This window comes from Lissotriton helveticus, chromosome 7 (genome assembly GCF_964261635.1).
Source record: "Lissotriton helveticus chromosome 7, aLisHel1.1, whole genome shotgun sequence".
In the NCBI taxonomy this organism is placed as follows: domain Eukaryota; kingdom Metazoa; phylum Chordata; class Amphibia; order Caudata; family Salamandridae; genus Lissotriton; species Lissotriton helveticus.
Window position 1 is genome coordinate 1436175246 of NC_136068.1, and position 20728 is coordinate 1436195973.

The following is a 20728-nucleotide window of genomic DNA, read 5'->3' on the forward strand; positions in this document are numbered from 1 at the left end:
CTGTACTTGATTAACAAATTTTCCTACCCACCTCTACCATCTTACGTGGGCTGTTCCTGATTGTACTAGTTGTACATTAATCAATTACCTTGATTTAGCAGACCATAAATTTTCCCTTCTGACCCCCAATATGGCCACCTCGCAGTACTGTCATTTTCGCACTGCGCATTCGAGTAACCGACTAGTTTCACATTGTGATAATTGCACAAGTTATTTACTCCTAAACATGATTTGCTTTTTGCGCTCCTGTACCTTCCGTGAAATACGGTAGTTATCTCTCTCATGGTACAACATTACATCCATCAGCTGGATACCCCTTGTCCGTGTTCGCCGCCATGACTTGGCCGAATATGACATTGTGTGCCCTAACGACTCGTACTTAGTTCCACTGGACCATTCAGGCACTCACTTCACCACCAATATGGCCGCTAACCAGCGCCATTACTTTTCCTCCCGCCCTGTTTCAGTGGTCTGAAAACTTTACACTGCGACGCATGCGCGTAGTCCCGCTGAGGCCCCGCCCCCACGCGGACTCGGCGAGATTCGGGCTACTAATACCGCTTGTGAATCCAGGGCGGTTACCAGCTGCTCTGTCCTGACCAGACGGTGGGGGTAGGTGTTAGCGGCTCCGACCGCACGCTATCCGGGTAAGTGGCTCGACTGGCTGTTTCAGGGCATTCGGCCCCCCCCTGTTTTGTTGACCGTAGGTGGTATCGCGCATGCTTTGGGAGTGTTACCTACACGCCCATGTTTACCTTATGCCTCCAACCTACATACGAGCATGGCTTGGTCACCGGTGGCCTCGATGACGGTGTGGCCCATCGTTTCAGTGATTCCTGACCTTCAGCGCCCGTTGGGCTTGCGGGGTCGCTTTTCGCTGTTTCATGGTCCGCGCCCCAATCTGAACCGCCGTGGTATCTCACCAGCTCCACTGATCGGTTCAGGCTCCAGGAGTTAAACCAATGGCCGTTCGGGTGCATTTCATCCGCATTAGCCCCTTCCTCCTTGCGAGCCTCAACACCCATGATGCTTATTTTCATTAGGGGATAATACAGATGACGGGGTGTCATCAACACTGTCTTGCTTTCCCCCCCCCCCCCCAGGTTCCTGACCTTTACGTGCAGGTCCCACTGGAGCAGACTGCGGGGCATCTCACGATCTCCCTTAGGGTAAGATCTCTTACATTGCCCCCCCTGCTTATGAATTTGAGTGTTCCTTAGCCACTCACTCTATATCTTCTTTGTGCGTGACATGTGACTGTGCGCCCCACCAGTAGACACAGCTTGATGTCAATGCAACCACTGTTCTAACCAATTGGTTGACTCTTTCTCTTTGTAAATACGAGTATGTCTTTTCTATGTGTGTCGTGTGAGATTGCCAGAATAACAGTTAACGTTCACGATGTTCTGTTATGTTTTATCCCTCCAGGTCACTCTTACTGAGCAGGATTTCCTTGCCTGCCCCTTTATGACCTGTTGGCATAAGGTTGTATGACTACAGATTTTTTAACCTTTGCATTTATATTATTTTTCACTGTGTAGTACGTCCCACTTTGGGTCCTGATGAAATGCCGCGTAGGCATGAAACATGTTGACCACACCAGGGGGTTGTAGATATCTTGCCTAACATAATCAGTAGCAACTATCTCCCCTCCCACCTTTTTACTAAGGGCGCCAGCCACTCCAATAAATTCTATTGTGGACTGACCCACCTTTTTTATCTTCACCTCACCTCCTACGACTACACCCCTTTTCTTCCCCGCACACCCGCATGCACCATATGGCAGGGATTAAAGATCTCCGTTAAAGAGCCCCCTTGAGGGTGCCCGCTGAACATTGCAGCGCCAGTTCAGCGAGGAGCAAACCCATATGATGAAGCATGACATCTAGCTTGCTAGGTGTGTGAGGGTTTTAGTCCCAACAAGGGGATTCCCCCCTCTTTGGCTTTTCTTTCTTTCTCTCTATACACACTACATATCGACATACTCTACCTCCTCTCTACCCAGTCTGGGGAACTTTGTACTTTACATTGTGGCTAACATATAGGTTACAACAGTCTGAGGAACAGATATACAAGCTTATTGCGACACTTTTGTGTCACTTTTAACATGGGAAAAGTAGTGCAAGGAGCTTGTAAATCTGCGCCTGACTTTTCAAGAAAAACTCTCAACTCCAGACTGGGCGAGTCAATAGGGTGCAACAGTCTAGGTACGGAATATTAAGAACTCACTTTAAAATTCACTTTTGTCAGGAGTTTCACAACTCAGTTTACGGTGATTAACCAAATGTCCTGTTGTTTGCTTCACCAAACATCCTTCAGAAGCAATCACAGCATATCGAGCAAAAGCAATGGAATTGTCCTCAACGTATTCAATATACTTTGACGTGTAGAAGGAGAGTTAAATTCAAGTTGTGAACTCTGATGGCCGCATTGTTTATACAAGTTAAGCACAGCGGCCTAGATATACAATGCCTCCAATTAAATGCATTATAAATAAATCGGTATTTACTATCCTGTTGTGCCACTTTTGTGTCAGTAACGCAGTAGGTACTTCCATATAGACACCACTTTAACGCGGGACTATAAAAGAAGTGAAATGTACCAGGCACACTGCACACGTAAAATCGTAGTGTTACCTTGACTTGTAATGTTTCAACTCATTTAGTCACATGTACATAATTTTAAACTCTAATTTTCTTTTTTGTTTTGCAGATTACCTATCGTACGTCTTTTGGAGTCCACATCACAATTTGTTTATAATATTGTTTTATTAAAGTTATTTTTATAGTTGTTTATTATTTTGTATTCTTTAAGTCACGTTTACAGTTATTGTTGTTTTAATAAAAGTTAATAAAAAAAACTATATACGTCTTTTTTGGCGGGGTGACGGTCCACAATAGAAATAATATTTATAATTTGAAGTACTATGGTAAGACGTTTGAGAGTAGGGTTGAAAAGTACTGGCTGTACAATAAGTTATATTTACTCTGGATGCTCTACAAGACAGAAAGGAAATCAAAGTAAAACACAACAATGTGTACCTGATTAACAAACCCCTTGTGCCACTTTCGCGTGCAAAGCCACCCCCCTACAAAATGTAAAGTGTGCGGGCCTCAATGACACCCTTCAAACCACGGAAACAATGACCCCCGGAGCTTTCTATATTGTGTGAGGGGGCTGCGTGGCCCTCCGCCTGGTGCCCTGGAGTCCACCATGCCCAGACCCGGTTCCTGCAGTGTCCTAGGGGGAAACAGCTATTACAACGCGGTCATAACCACGCGTGACCATCACCAGCATGCATATGGCTTTACAATGCATGCTTTTACGACTAGTATGCATTTACCACGCATGATAAAGGCACAAGCGTGGTAATGGCTTTGTGGTGATGGTCATGCGTTGTAATGGCTGTGGCTTATGTGCTTCAAATTAGTTTTTAGGTATTCGTGTGACCAAGTCTGATAAGATCGGAGGCCAAGGATAAACACCGTGGTGTCCGTGGTAGGAAATCTCATGGCTCACAGAGAAAGTAGGCGGGGGGTAAAATAAAAATGAAAGTGGCAGGTATAATAAAAATAACGGAGGAAAACTACTAAAATGGCAGAGGACAGAGTATGTAATCAAGGTTTGGCGCCCCAGGCAATATGTTTCAAATAAATATAGATAGAATATGATTATTAATATATTCGAAAAGTGTAGCAGCGGATGAGGCACACGGCCCGGGAGAAGAAAGCGGCAATGTAATACCTGAAATGAGGAGAGGTTTGCTTGGCGAACTTGAAGAAAAAGAAATAAGTGTGGTCTTGGAAATGAGGCTGTGCATTCGTACAGACTACAACTGGTGCAGAAAAAAACTGAAAGTTTTACATACTATCATAGAAATATAAATCTTTTTTTGACCAGTGAAGTTAGTTCTCAAAAGAACAGTTTTTTTGTCTTTTTTTTAACATAAAAAAATTAATTGGAAACAAAACAGTGTCCAACAGGAACAGATAAACAAAAACAAAAATTTGCGTCATGAGCAACGGTGCTACTGTTTGCGCCGTTTAATTAAATTAATTGACTGCTCCCCGTAGCAGAGCATCTCATTGCCAACTACCAATTCAAAAAGCTTTATTCGAGGATTTATCTCATAAAAGCACAAACATACATTTAAAATACATCATTAAACACTTATTTCCTCGTTAAGTACAATAATTTAAAAAAGATTAAGCAGACATACACAATTGGTTAAAAACAAAAAGATATTAAACTTGGTACATATTTACATGGGAGCCAGTAGAGATACTCAGTTCGGTGTACTTTTGGGAACAGCCCTCCTTCTAAAGGACCATGCCCAACCCAAATACTTGGCTGTTGCTAAAACTATAGGCATGTGGGTGGAGGTACAGATGATTCGTAAGGCCTCTACGCCCCTAGATGTTCCTAGATTTTTACAGACAGGGACTAGCCAAACTTTCCTCGGGATGTCATAGGCTTTACAGGAGAATAAGAAGTGGCCTATACTTTCATTTGGTGCTCCGCAGGCTGGGCAATATAAAGTGGAGGAGCTCCTCCACCTACCTGTCAAAGATCTCACTGGGAGGGCACCTGATCTTAACTGAAAGAAAAGCTTTCTGTCCCCAGGGTTGGTTATGCTATCCCAATAGGGTTCCAAAACTAGATACAGTTTAGCTTCCACAAAGCGCCCCGTCATGGAGTCAGATTTAGTTTTGCTCCAGACCCTTGCATTTACATAATCCCAGTACAGATCTTTAATCACTTTTTTGCTTGGAAATAGCTCCCCGGTTGGATTGTCCCTTAAATTTGAGAGACCAAGATCACATAGGCAAGACCTAAGATTTTTCAGCCATTCTATCCTATGAAAGATATCAGAATTTATTATGGCTAAAAGCCCCTCTGCGTAATGCTGGATCTCCGGGGTAGTCCAGAGCCGTCTCCAATAGAGAATCGGGCGCAACCTCACTGGATCACTAACTGCTCTCCTCCCCAGGTCAAGACCAAGGGGAATCAGTGGGGTGCTCTGCGGGAGTCCTGTGATTCCACCAAAAAACCTGTTCTCAGAGGTCTGTAAGGGGAGAAGTTTCCCAAAGCCCCACAGCTCTGCCCCATATAGAGCAGACCCAAGAGCCTTGGCCTCATACACCTCCAAGACAGGTTTTATTGGTTTGGACCTGGATTTTTTGTGCTCCACCCGAAGTGCCCCCGAGATTTGTTGGTGCCTCAAGACCGCCATTTCTATGTGCTTGGACCATCTTGAATCTGTATCCCAAGGTAGGTGAATACGGTAACCACCTCTAACAAACTGTTATTCAAGAATATTTTCGGCCTGGGTCGACGTTTTGGTGCAAAGGCCATCAGCTTAGTCTTACCCACATTGACTTCCAGGCCATGTTCCCCGCAAAAAGAATCAAAGATGTTCAGGGCTCGCTGCAGACCGCCTGGTGTTTTGGATAGAATTAGCGCATCGTCGGCGAACATCAGGATCGGATCCCTGGTGCCCGCCAACGATGGCGCATCTATGCTGGCGTCCAACATTCGAGCCACAATCCCATTTATGAATAGTGAAAATAGCAGGGGAGCCATTGCGCACACCTGGCGAACTCCACGATCAACCGGGAAGTCATCAGAGGATTCACCATGCATGCCCAATTGGATTTTAGCGAAGTTGCATTCATGCAACCTCATAACCAGGGTAAGTAACTCAGCCGGGAGACCCATTTCACTCAGAACTGCCCAGAGCTTTCTCCTTGGGACCAGGTCGAAGGCAGCCCGCAGGTCGACAAAAGCGACATACAGGCTGCCCTCGCCTAACACCACTGTCCCCCACTGGAGCAGAGTGAAACGAAACACCTGGTCAAGTGTACTAGTAGCCCGCCGAAAACCAGCCTGGTAAGGGGACAGGGCATTGTTCTCATCAACCCAGTCCATCAATTTGTTGACCACCATCCTACCTACCACTTTTTGAACAGTGGCAATCAGGCTTATCGGCCTGTAGTTGACTGGAAGAGACCGATCCCCTTTTTTGTATATGGATATAATGATCGCTCCCATCCATAATTCCGGGACGGCCACGCCCTTTGCAATGGCGTTTCCAAAAAGAAATATATATCTAGCCCACCGAGCCTTGTCATTGATAAAAACATCAGCTGGTACGCCATCTAAGCCCGGGGCCCTTCCCCCGGGGACAGTGCTTAGAGCATATTCGGTTTCCTTAAGAGTGAATAAATCCCCAATGGAATATACAGCTTGAATTACTTCCATGCCCTTGAACTGTGCAGTCTCTGCATATCGGGATTTAAAGTGATCTACCCAGGCACCCTCTGGGACATTGTTGCCGGGTTTATCTGGAATTCCACCTCTTCCCCACTTAACAATGTTCCAGAATATCCTAGAATCCCTTGCCCCCGAGGCCTCCTTTAGTTCGGCCCAATGCTGTTCGTCCCATAGTTTTTTAGCTAGGGATATGCTGGTCTTATAATGCTTTCTGGCACCACTGATCGCTACCCCGTCCCTACTCCGGATTGCTCTGCCCAAGCTTAGCCTGGCTTCCCTACACTGGTGATTATACCATTTAGCTAGTCTAGGTGGTTGTTTGCTATTTGTCTTGCAGGGCCTCAGGAAGTGTGTTTTTAGGAGAGAAAAGAGTTTATCATGAATATCAGATATTTCCCATGACCCTGGAATTACTAAAGCTGCATCCTCCATGTCGGTGATTGCAGTATCCACCTCGGAGGTTATAAATGCCATGGATTCCTCATTAGCCAGTACACATGGCCATTTCAATCTACGCATGTCATTGGTCATGTCAGGCAGCGGAGCGTTGGTCAGTTGGGAATTCCCTGATGTGACCGACCACCAGTTGTGGGCCACACAAAGGGGGTTGTGGTCACTCTCCAATCTACCCTTTACGTCCATGTCACATACTAGCTGCCACAGGTTCAGGCTACAAAGGGCATAATCTATCCTACTTGGGCTGCGACCATTATCGAATGTGCAGACGCCTCCCCTGTCGCTCTTCGTTCTCCCATTTAGGGCTCTGAGTCCCTGTTCCAGGCAGATGGCATTCAGTCGTATTATATCAATAGTCCACCGCCTAACTGGGGCCAGATCTAAGATTGGTACGCCCCATTGCGTGTCCTCCTCCCGCCCCAAAGAATCATCAGAAGTATCTAGGGGTTCAAAAGTCCGGTTTAGATCACCAGCAAGAATAACATTGTTGCCCAAGGACTGTTTTTCCATAAGAGAGGACAAGGCCTCTAGGATAGGTGACTTCCCTCTTGTATTGCCCCTAACGTAGACATTATTAATGTCTAATCCTCTCCTGGGGTCTAAAACCATTCTTATCAGTTGGATATCGTTGCTACCCGTTTCCACCATCTTAATTGTAGCGGGTAGACTTTGACGTATCCAGATGGTTAGACCCCCCATGGGTCGTCCCTTGGCACCTTTGCTAGCCGCGATTGAAAAATTTAGATAACCCAGGAGGAATATAGGATCACAGGCCCATGTTTCTTGGAATAGACATACATCAAAACCATTGATGAAGTCTATCCAGTTTTGGGATTCCAGCTTCCTACTTAATCCCGCGATATTCCATGAGACCAACTTACCTAGACTAGAACCGTCTACAGGAGCCATTGCTACAGGAGGAGCCCCAAGGTGACTAATTGGGATTCCTGCGTGCCCCTCCTCTACTAGATTTTTTTCCCCCTTGTTATTCGTAACATTGTGATTACCAAGGATACTAGTTTCATTTAAGTCCTCATTTCCTAATACCCCGGAAATTGGTGCAGACTCCCCAAACCTTGCCTCTAAATTCATACTTTCCCGATTGATCAAGATATAGTCTGGATTAAGGTTTTCTCGGCCCAATCCCAGTGGATCGTTGCCATTACGTCAATGAACCCACCCCGAATCTGACATCGCTTCAAAACGATTGAAAGTTGGTACATTGTAAAGGTTTCCCTGCTGGTAAGGTACAATAAAGGGGTCAAGTCCGGGAGTGGGATGGTTGTGACAACGACCCACCTCTGGAGTGATGCCAAAATCAATACCAGGTAGTCTCGGGTAGAAGAAGGTCAGGTCGACTACAGTTCTGCCTCGAAATTAAATGAGCTACCCTGGAATCCTTAAAGTTAATTATTACACAATCCCCTCAAAGTGCTTAGGGGTACTACCTACCCAACCCGTCCTTCTAACACCAATAATCAGCCCATCCACTTCCCTGGGCAGTGGTCTATTAATCCTTAGCCAGTGCATTTTTTTATTTTTCAGCATCTGGAAGGATTCTTGTTGCCCAACCAACAGCGGTGGTACATTGGTGAGGATGGCAACAAAAGGATAGCAGTCTGGGGGCAGATTCATGGGTGGGGTCCTACGGGGCACTCTAGTAGGGATTGTGTCGGGCAGACTCGAGGGGAGAGGAACAGGGCAGGTCGATGGAATTTGGGATGAAGTGATGGGATTTTTGGGGCCAAGATTCCCAGTTTTGGATCTATCATTGATACCCGTGACCACAGTAGCTAAACGCTTCTTGGGTTGAGTTGTATTAACCCGTGAATGGTCTGGAGGGTGGGGAGTGATCAAGGGGATTTGCCCTGAGAGACGGGGCTCCGTTTTGGTAATAGTAACAGCAGGAGGAGGGGGCTCAGAAACAGGTACTCCACTTGCCAACCCACTTATGTTTATGGGATTATTGCAGTCCCCCGTCCTAAAATGGGTCTTGATTAAGGATTTAGTTAAAAAGAAGTTGTCACGGGTAGCCTGTTCAAAGCGATCTAATCGATCAGCTAACCTTTTGACTCGTTCTACAATGGGGGTCAATAATGACTTCATCAACTTCTCTAGCTGCATAAGCAAGGGGGATTCCAGAGATGAAATTTCAGCAAGCCCTGTCACCATAGGATAACTAGGGTTAGATACAGAGTTAGCCGCGATGGCTCCATCCTTGGCAGTTTGTGCCCCACCTAAACCGACCCCTTTAGGCTTGCAGGGAGCTCCCAGACCTATGCCAGATTTCCTAATTTTCTTAGGGTGGTTAGGGAAACAACTCTTCCTCGGGGTAATGTGTCTTTTCCTTTTAGTGCGAGGGTTATTCGAGGCCACATGGGAAGATACACCCGATTGGGCAGTGTGTTTGTTGTCAGTAGAAGGGACATTTAATGTGGTAGACAAAGGGGGAGGCAAGATGGTCGGTGCCGCAACCGAAGGGGTATTTCCGGTCTGCAGATCCGAACCTAACTTGCCTTCGGCCCCAGCCAAACTAAGCGACTGTGGAGAGACTTGGGACATTTTTACTAACACTGGCATGGTTACAGGTGGTAAAGGGCGAACCGATGCCAGGGAACCCAAAAGTGGCCGCTTTTCCGGAGGAAGTTTAAGGAGTTCAATGGACTGCGTACGCTCGGCGTGTCTCTCGGCTAGGGCAATCTCTTTATCAATATCACGTGTTACCCTACTAAAATACTTATCTAAGGGGCCCAGGATTGTTGTCCCTACCGTTGGCGGGGGGGGACTCAGTACAGAGCTGGCCGGAGGGGAAAACATACTTGGTAGACAATGCCGTTTGAAGGGCGGGCTAAAGCAATGTAAACCAGAGCGGGTCCTCTCACGGCACAGGGGCGAACTAAAGCTACAGCCCGTATATTAAGCAAGTCAAAATGTCAGTTAGCCTCGCTTTTTACAATGTTGTCCATTTGATAATGTAAGATGACAGAGAGTGGGCCCAGCCCAGCCTCCTGCAGCCCCTGACGGCCACAGACAGCCCGCCCTTGTCCCGGGCTTCTCCCGGGACGCTCCCGCGCCGCGGGGATGGTATATAACTTAAATAGGAGTGGGAATATCCGAGGGGTGTGTCCAGCAGGGAGAGCGGCCCAGGTGGAACCAATTGGGCACACAGGGACTCCTGGGATATGGAGTCCCTGACTCGGCGCTCGCAGCCCTGCTCCACAGCAATTCTGCCCACAAAGGTCCTCTTCAGAAGTATAGCCCCTTGACGATTCCTGCTGAATAAAAACGCGCAGCGGGTCCGGCTGGCGGTGCTGGAATGACGGTGACAGCAGGAGATAAGGCAGCAAACAGGGTCCAGCCACAATAATCCAGGCTACAATGTCAGAATCCCAACAGGGGAGAGCAGGCAGCCTCTTTTAGTTCTGTGAGCGGGGGGCGTGTCCAGCAGGGAGAGCGGCCCAGGTGGAACCAATTGGGCACACAGGGACTCCTGGGATATGGAGTCCCTGACTCGGCGCTCGCAGCCCTGCTCCACAGCAATTCTGCCCACAAAGGTCCTCTTCAGAAGTATAGCCCCTTGACGATTCCTGCTGAAGAAAAACGCGCTGCGGGACCCGCGCAGCGGGTCCGGCGAGCGGTGCTGGAATGACGGTGACAGCAGGAGATAAGGCAGCAAACAGGGTCCAGCCACAATAATCCAGGCTACAATGTCAGAATCCATTGCAAAATTGCACTGGATGATTAAGTCAGCAAAATCCGGTTCGATATTTGGATGCGGAGTCCATGGCTGTGTGGTTGGTGCGCTTGAAGTGCTGGGAACAGCAGGTGATGGATTGTCCCATAGCCTATCAGAGCAAGCTCTTGCATAATTGTGAGTATGGTAGTTAATCACATGGCGAACCATGCTTGCTGTCCCAAATGAGTACTTCTTGCTCGGATCTCCTCTTGACAGTGTGGTGTCACAGATTTTGCAGGTGACCTTTGCAGCATTTACCTTTTTCTGTCCTTCTGGAAAGGTGAAAAATGTCCAGATTACTGCCTCTTTTCTTTTTTCCCTGTAACTCCTCAGCTATAAATTCCTCCTCTGAAGAATGTTCTGAAGTGGATTCCAGAAACGCAGCCATATTAAAATTGTTTTGTCAAATGACTAAGCATGGGCTGAAAATTCGTTCCGCTCGCGGGATTTGCGGATTTTCCGTGATTTCGCGATCCGCGAATCTCACGAAATCGCGGTAAAATCCGTGAATGAGAGGGGACGAATTTTCAGCCAAGCACTTACAGGGTTACAGCAGCAGGTGCAAAAGTTGAAGCTAATTTTTTGTAACCTTTTACAAAAGGGTTACAAAGAAATTAACTTCAACTTGGGCACCTGCTGCTGTAAGCCTGTAAGTGCTTCCTGGCGCCTCGTTGCCCACTTGCAACTATTCTCTGACCCAGCTCTGACCCTTGAAGCAGGGTCAGAGAATAGTTACAAGTAGGCAATGAGGCGCCTGTCCCGAAAATGAAACCTCAACAGGAAGCACTGACAGATATATAAACAAGCATTTGCAATGCATTAGGTCTCGCATTAGGAAAGTTTGGTCTTGTAAATGACAATTTTTTTTATTTATGTGTTGGTTTTGAAAATAGCTAAATTAATAGCTTTGTCATTTACAATGCCAGTAGTTATAACTTTCGCAAATGTGACACCTATAGCATTTGTAATGCAACATGTTTTGTATTTACGTGACTTAGCTGTATTGATATTACAAATTACAATGGCTTTTAATTTTTTTAAATAATTAATACTTAAATAAAAGTGGTTTTGAAACATTGAGAGAACATATTTGAACCAGTTGTTGTTGAATGGTTGCGCAGATTGATGCCGGGGTGGCGCTGTGTGGTGCTGTGGTGGTGCTGAGTGATACTGAGATGGTGCTGAGTGATGCTGGGGTGGTGCTGTGGTGGTGCTGAGTGATGCTGTGGTGGTGCTGAGTGATGCTGTGGTGGTGCTGAGTGGTGCTGTGGTGGTGCTGAGTGATAATGTGGTGGTGCTGAGTGATGCTGTGGTGCTGCTGAGTGATGCTGTGGTGGCGCTGAGTGGTGCTGATTGGTGCTGTGGTGGTGCTGAGTGATGCTGTGGAGGTGCTGAGTGATGCTGTGGTGGTGCTGAGTGATAATGTGGTGGCGCTGAGTGATGCTGTGGTGGCGCTGAGTGATGCTGTGGTGGTGCTGAGTGATGCTGTGATGGTGTTGAGTGGTGCTGTGGTAGTGCTGAGTGATGCTGTGGAGGTGCTGAGTGATGCTGTGGTGGTGCTGAGTGGTGCTGCGGTGGTGCTGAGTGATAATGTGGTGGTGCTGAGTGATGCTGTGGTGGTGCTGAGTGATGCTGTGGTGGCACTGAGTGGTGCTGTGGTGGTGCTGAGTGGTGCTGTGGTGGTGCTTAGTGATGCTGTGGTGGTGCTGAGTGATGCTGTGGTGGAGCTGAGTGGTGCTGTGGTGGTGCTGAGTGATAATGTGGTGGTGCTGAGTGATAATGTGGTGGTGCTGAGTGATGCTGTGGTGCTGCTGAGTGATGCTGTGGTGGCGCTGAGTGGTGCTGATTGGTGCTGTGGTGGTGCTGAGTGATGCTGTGGAGGTGCTGAGTGATGCTGTGGTGGTGCTGAGTGATAATGTGGTGGCGCTGAGTGATGCTGTGGTGGCGCTGAGTGATGCTGTGGTGGTGCTGAGTGATGCTGTGATGGTGTTGAGTGGTGCTGTGGTAGTGCTGAGTGATGCTGTGGAGGTGCTGAGTGATGCTGTGGTGGTGCTGAGTGGTGCTGCGGTGGTGCTGAGTGATAATGTGGTGGTGCTGAGTGATGCTGTGGTGGTGCTGAGTGATGCTGTGGTGGCACTGAGTGGTGCTGTGGTGGTGCTGAGTGGTGCTGTGGTGGTGCTTAGTGATGCTGTGGTGGTGCTGAGTGATGCTGTGGTGGAGCTGAGTGGTGCTGTGGTGGTGCTGAGTGATAATGTGGTGGTGCTGAGTGATAATGTGGTGGTGCTGAGTGATGCTGGGGTAGCGCTGAGTGATGACGTGGTGATGCAGAGGGCAGAAAGGCACAAAAAGCAGTCTAACAAAGGGCAGAAGGGCAGAAAAACAAGGAAAAAACGAGTCTAACAGAGGGCAGAAGGGCACAAAAAACCAGTCTACCAGAGGACAGAAGGGCAGAAAAACAAGGGAAAAACGAGTCTAACAGAGGGCAGAAGGGCACAAAAAACGAGTCTAACGGGGCAGAAAGGCACGAAAACGAGTCTAACAGAGGGCAGAAGGGCACAAAAACAAGGGAATAACAGAGGGCAGAAGGGCACAAAAAAAGAGTCTAACAGAGGGCAGAAGGGCAGAAAAACAAGGGAAAAAAGGGTCTAACAGAGGGCAGAAGGGCAGAAAAACAAGGGAAAAGTGAGTCTAACAGCGGGCAGAAGGGCACAAAAAACGAGTCTAACAGGGGGCAGAATGAATCCCGCCCTGCGTGTTTGTCCACGAAGATGCTACCTTTTTGTGCAATACCTCTACTCAACTGGAGTACTTTCTACTGTCTAATTAGTAAGTGCTCCCTCGTTGGCTAAATATATAGGGGCAGATTTACAATAACTGGCGCATCCCCAGGGATGCGCCAGGTATTGTGCGCCGCAGCTCCGCCACCCAAGGTGCGGCGCATTTACAATGCGGCGCACCATGTGGCAAAAACGGCACAGATGCGTCACGCATCTGTGCCGTAAAAGCAGCGCATTGCTGGAGCTGCGTCGCGCTTGCGACGCAGCTCCAGCAATGCTCTGGGGGGCCCTATCTCCCCAATGCTGCATCAAGCCGTGCGCCTGCTTCAAGCAGGCGCAGGGTTTTGACGCAGCATTGGCTTAAAAGTGACTGAGTGAAATCTTGTAGATTTCACTCAGCCACTTTTAGGAGGCGTTCCTGCGCAGGAACGCCCTCCCCTGCGTCGGAACGCCTCCTGATGGCGCAGGGCTTTACAACGTTACGCATCTCTCAGATGCGTCACATTGTTAATACCCAGCACCATGGCGCATCTTTTGTGCTGCTGCTGTGTCAAAAAAGGTGTCGTATAGGGTGGCAGTGGTGAACCAGAGGGTGGCAGTGATGAACCAGAGGGTGACGGGAGCCTGGTAGGCCTTACCACACAAGGTGACCTGGTAATGTATACTGAAAAATACAAAAATACAACTGAGAGTGGGGTGGACTGCCTTTACTCGAGACACAGTCAATACATGTAGGTGTGTGTGTTTTATTTCCATGTGTTTGTACAGGTACAATAAAGGGAGAAAGAAAAAACGTGCAGGAATCACGCTGACCCATCATAACCCTGACAAATTCGCTGGTAAAGTAACCCATGGCGATGAAACATGTTTGTTGTTTTTAAACAGAACGGGCATACAGCACTGAATAAAGTTGGAGTTGCTAGTAGAGCTTAGTTCTTTTTAAGGTAGTGGGGACCATACCTCGTACTCAGGAGGACAGGTCCACGATCACATGGTCTTTCACGTAAACACATAGAGTTTTCCTTTTTGCACAGCTTTATCCCCTTTATTTTCCAGGTTGGCAGTTGCTGATGATGAGAAAGTGAGGAGTCAGGCGAGTACCAGTCTGTCAGATCCTCCCCCGGGTGTTGCTCCCGTGAGGCACTGCCAACCTTCCCTCCCCTTTTTTTCACTAGAGAAGGGTAGAGAAAGGCACAAGACCAACACATGGAGTATAGGTGCGCACACACACCTTGTCTTTTAAAGCAGGAGCACTTTTTACAAAGAGTGACTAGAATTAGCACACGTAGACAGGAGGCTGTAGATATACCCACTGCCTAATGTAATAGACATATTGAATGAGTAGGGGTGTTTACCCACAGAACATATAAGGACAGGCACATTGCAATGTTGGTTATGGTGACAGTGATGAACCAGAGGGTGGCAGGGGTGAACCAGAGGGTGGCAGTGCTGAACCAGAGGGTGGCAGGGGTGAACCAGAGGTTGGCAGTGATGAACCAGAGGGTGGCAGGGGTGAACCAGAGGTGAACCAGAGGGTGGCAGTGGTGAACCAGAGGGTGACAGTGCTGAACCAGATGGTGGCAGGGGTGAACCAGAGAGTGGCAGTGCTGAACCAGAGGGTGGCAGTGGTGAACCAGAGGGTGGCAGGGGTGAACCAGAGGGTTGCAGGGGTGAACCAGAGGGTGGCAGTGGTGAACCAGAGGGTGGCAGTGATGAACCAGAGGGTGGCAGTGGTGAACCAGAGGGTGCTGGGCCCATACACGACCGCATGGGTAACTTCGCCATGCAAGCGGCCCGCGAACACGCAAAAAACCCCGCAAACACGCAAAAAACCCCACAAACATTTCATGAGTGATGTAATATGTGACGTCATCAGCAGTGGATTGTGGGCGCGCGAGTTATAGTTAGCTGAACTAACTATAACGGGGGAATTTCAATGGTTTTGTATGAGTGAAATGTCCAGCTAACTATAACGTGTGAAACCTATGGTTTTTTCAGTGAATTTCAAAGGTTTTTAAAATGCTAATTCCTAACTATAACGTGAATATATATATATATATATATATATATATATATATATATATATATATATATATATATATATATATATATATATATATATATATTGCGGTTTTCCGCGTCCCAATGCCAGCCTCTCGCCTTCTCACAGCGCTGCAAGGATACCTCGGACACGGACCAGTTCTGTGCAACTCATTTATTGAAACAGAGTATGCCGCATGGCGTTTCGGCTCCTCGGAGCCTTGCTCACATGACAACGTCCCATATACACTTGCTCATTTTTAAAGTGACAGTGCTTCATTTCGTCATCACCACGTGACTAGTTTCAATAGCAAACAGTGAAAAAAGAATTTTCAAGTTCGATGGGCTCACCAGTTACTTGACATTATATGGAAATATATTAATAAATCACATAAGTACATTTCATCAATAAACAAGGAATATATCATGTAACTTGGGACAGTGATTCAGAAGGATTCGCAATACCGGTAAAATACCTTATAACCCATATCAATATAGTTCATCCAGTTCAACATCTTCATAAAATCTATATAAAGGAGTGTTTGGGATCACATTTGAATGTGGAAAATCACATATATCGTAATCCTATAGGCAAGTCTAGATTCTAAAAATACAATTGTAACCATGTCAGTACTTATGTCCAATTTAGTGCACATATATGTATAAAGTGCAAAAGACGCAATGTAAACATTAACACTTGAGTTATAAAGTGCAAGTGCCTGAAATATCGTGTGCAAATGCGCTATGTAAACAATACTCCAATGTAAACAATTGTAGACTTCTCAACATGGACATTCTTTTCAGGACTGCTGTCATGAGGTTTAGGCTAAGACTGCAATCTCATAACATCAATTATGTGATAGATGAGATGGAATTTAAATATACATCATTCGTTATTCATGTCCCTGACAGATCTTGATGTGATATTATATTCATGTCTGTCACTGATGACCTGCCCTCCACTTAAATCGTGTCTCTTTTTAGATTTTTTGTGATATTTTGTGTGATTGTGATGATTAAAACAAAATATGACATTCCTTATGTCTTCTAATACTGTGAGAGCACAATAACAACAGCATGCAAATAGAACCACAGTGGTGTATATGTTATCTCACTGCAAAGTTTCTCGTGTAGCTCATGTATGCCTAAAGTTGAGTCACCATTAGGACCTATATGCAAGAGCAGGACTGGATGGAATGTCAGTATCCCATTCCTAATATACTCCAAATCAATACCCCAGCCGGGGCATGTATGTGTGTTTATCCGATATACAAAAATAATTTTATATATATATATATATATATATATATATATATATATATATATATATATATATATATATATATATATATATATATATATATATATTTATATATATATATATACACATATATTTGAAGACCAACAGAGCCTGCCCAATTGATTGATGTACGACAATTTCCACTTAATGTACACACATTCTTAATCTGAATAGAGTGCTTTTGGAATAGTTCCATTTTGACATATCCTAACATTTTTTAAGTGAGGGAGAATCGTTGTGTATTTTACTAATGTCTGCACATATTTGAATCTTGACCCAATAGGACGGTTAAATGAAATGTATTTCTCATGAGAACATTTTAGTACACCCCCAGTGAGTCATTATTGTTTTAGGATAATGCACTGTGTTGTGACATTCATTAGAGTATTTTGTTTATGTTTATACATTCGTTAAGCATTTATACCTGCTACAAGATGGCGTCTCTTCAGGTGATCAAGGCTGCTTCTCAGCCGAAATGCGTCCTGTTTGTCTGGAGTGACTATTAAACTGTTTTGATTTACTTCTGCCCTGAGTCCACCCTCTTTCACAAAAGTAGGAGGATGTTCTTTGTATGTTTACAAGCGCTTGCGGTAATGCTTTTTCGTACACCACCAACGCTTTGGCAGCTTGCTGACAATAACCGCAAACATTTGGAAGCAGTAATATGCAGGATCAGCGAGCCCTCAAACTGGAAAGGTCAAGTGGAGGCCGGTGAGGTGGAATAAAGGTCCAGCATTGAGTGCCCATGTGTTCATCCAGCGGGGCCTTTCTGACTGCGATCAGGCTCCTGTGTTTGATTTGAGCCAGAGTTCAGAGTCGGGCACCTCAGTATTCACCATGCGGTGACGGACGGAAGCTTCAGTATGCAGATTGATGGAACTCCGGAGTGAGTAGTGGTGGAAATACGCAGTTCTGAATAACAAGAGGTAATGACTGTAAATCCTTATTGAGCTTCAATCTTGAAGACATTAATTTTTAATTACGGAATGAAGCTTCCCTGTGAACTGCATTCTTCTGCTACAAGCTGTTTTGTATCTGTATAATACAACGCAGAACAAGTAATGACAGATTTTTAAAGAACTTGGTTTCTGGGGTGGTAAAAAGACTCAATCTCAATTTCAAAGAGGTTCATTTTTAACGGCAATCAATTAAATGAAACTGTAGGGGTAAAGGGTCAATGCTATTCAAGCAAAGAACGTTCAGTATTTGTTGTGAATACAGTTTTAATGTTTGTGACATTTGAAGACCCACAGTGGCTAAACAATTGATTGATTTATGGCTGAATTTCTCTGGTTTTGTACGAGTGAAAATGTCCACATAACTATAACTATAACATCCCTGAAACATCCCTGAAACCTATGTTTTTTCAGTGAAAAAATATGTCATTTGAGATGTCAACAATGATGTCATTGGTGATACCACTGACCATGTCATGGCTGATGTAATATGTGACATCAGTGCATTGCTGGGGCATGAGTTATAGTTAGCTCGGCTAACTATAACGGCTGAATTTCTCTTGTTTTGTAAGAGTGAAATGTCAGACTAATTATAACGTCCCTAAAACCTGTGGTTTTTCCAGTGAATATCTGAGTTTTTTTAAATGCTAATTTCTAACTATAATGTCCCTGAAACCTGTTTTTTTTCAGTGAATTTCTAAGGTTTTTTAAATGCTAATTTCTAACTATAACATCCCTGAAACCTGTGGATTGTTCTGTGAACTTCTAAGGTTTTTTAAATGCTAATTTATAACTACACCTAGATATGTAAGACATGTTCAGAAAGAAAAAGAAAGGCACAAAAAGAAACAACAGAAATGATGAAAGAAGCAAGAAAAGTGCAGAAAAAGGCAAGAAAAGTGCAGAAAGAAGCAAAAGAGGTGCAAAAAGAGGATGAAGGTGCAGAAAGAAGCTGGAGACGTGATGAAAGAGGCAAAAGAGGTACAGAAAGAAGCGAGAGAAGTGTGGAAAGAAGCAAGGGGACACAGAAAGAAGTAAGAGAGTTTCAAAAAGAAGAGAGTGGGGTACAGAAAGAGGAAGAAAGGTACAGAAAGAGGCAAGAGAGTTGCAGAAAGAGGGAAGAGAGGTGCACAAAGAGGAAGAAAGGTACAGAAAGAGGCAAGAGAAATACAGAAAGAGGAAGAAAAGTGCAGAAAGAAGCAAGAGAAGCACAGCAAGAAGCAAGTGAGGTGCAGAAAGAAGCCAGAGAGATACAGAAATAAGAAGGTAAGGTGCAGAAAGACGCAAGAAAGGTGCAGAAAGAGGCAAGAGAAGTACAGAAAGAGGCAAGAGAGGTATAGAAAGAGGCAAAAGTAGAGTCAACAGAGGTGGAGAAAGAGGCACGAGAGGTACAGAAAGAGGCAAGAGAGGTACAGAAAGAGGCAAGACAGGTACAGAAAGGAGAGAGTGAGCTGCAGAAAGAGGCAAGAGAGGTGCAGAAAGAGGCAAGACAAGAGAGGTGCAGAAAGAGGCAAGACAGGTGCAGAAAGAGGCAAGAGCTACAGAAAGAGATAAGAGAGGTGTAGAAAGAGGCAAGAGAGGTACAGAAAGGGGCAAGACAGGTGCAGAAAGAGGCAAGAGCTACAGAGGTAAGAGAGGTGTAGAAAGAGGCAAGAGAGGTACAGAAGGAGGAAGAAATATGCAAAAAGAGGCAAGTGAGGTACAGAAAAAAGCAAGAGAAGTACAGAAAGAGGCAAGCGAGGTGCAGAAAGAAGCAAGAGAGGTACAGAAAGAGGAAGAAAGGTACGGAAAGAGGCAAGAGAGGTACAGAAACAAGAATGTTAGACCTGGCACCATTGGTGTGGGTCTCTCTTCTATTTTTTTGCTGTTGCCTCCTGTGTTTTTGCTATGTTTTTGTTGGTCTAGATGTTTTTGGCACTTTACCACTGCTATTCAGTGCCAAAGTGCAAGTGCTCCCTATTGTAAATTATTGTAATGGATTAGTGACTCCATGATTGGATTATTTGCTTTACTTGTCAGACCCTAGTACAGTTGCACCATGTGTGCCTAGGGCCTGTAAATCAAATGCTGCAGGTGGGCTTGCAGCACTGGATGTGCCACCCACAGAAGCAGCTTGTAAAATATGGCTCAGGCCTGCCATTGCAGAGCCTGTGTGCAGTCTGGGGCTGCCATGTCGACTTGGCAAGTGCACTTACTTGCCAGTCCCTAAACCTTCCCTTTTCCACATATTAGTCACCCCTAATGCAGGCCCAAGGGCACGGTTTAACCTCATCCCTATTTCCCCTTGGAACACTCTTAGTTCTGTGAATTTCTAAGGTTTTTTAAATGCTAATTTCTAACTACACCCAGATATGTAAGACATGTTCAGAAAGAAAAAGAAAGGCACAAACGGAAACAACAGAAATGATGGAAGAAGCAAGAAAAGTGCAAAAAGAGGCAAGAAAAGTTCAGAAAGAAGCAAGAGAGGTACAAAAAGAGGAGGAAGGTGCAGAAAGAAGCTGGAGAAGTGATGAAAGAGGCAAAAGAGGTACAGAAAGAAGCAAGAGAAGTGTGGAAAGAAGCAAGGGGACACAGAAAGAAGTAAGAGAGTTTCAAAAAGAAGAGAGTGGGGTGCAGAAAGAGGAAGAAAGGTACAGAAAGAGGCAAGAGAGTTGCAGAAAGAGGGAAGAGAGGTGCGCAAAGAGGAAGAAAGGTACAGAAAGAGGCAAGAGAAATACAGAAAGAGGAAGAAAGGTGCAGAAAGAAGCAAGAGAAGCACAGCAAGAAGCAAGTGAGATGCAGAAAGAAGCCAGTGAGATACAGAAATAAGAAAGTAAGGTACAGAAAGAGGCAAGAAAGGTGCAGAAAGAGGCAAGAGAAGTACAGAAAGAGGCAAGAGAGGTGTAGAAAGAGGCAAAACAAATTCACTTCAACATATTTTAAGTGTGCCGATAATTCCAAGCCACACTACACAGGAGCTGATGCAAAGAGCAGCACATTAGTCCTTTCAAGATTTTCCCCCTACGCCACAGGAGTAGTGTGGCTTGGAATTATTGCCACACTTAAAATATGTTGACGTGAATTTGTTCAGCCGTGAACAAGTCGCATGTACAAGCATACTGAGGCGACGAAACGCGTGTTGGCTTGGGAACTGTTTACTCATTGAAAACACGAAGACATATTAAAAAAGAAAACAGAAAAAGAAGAGAAC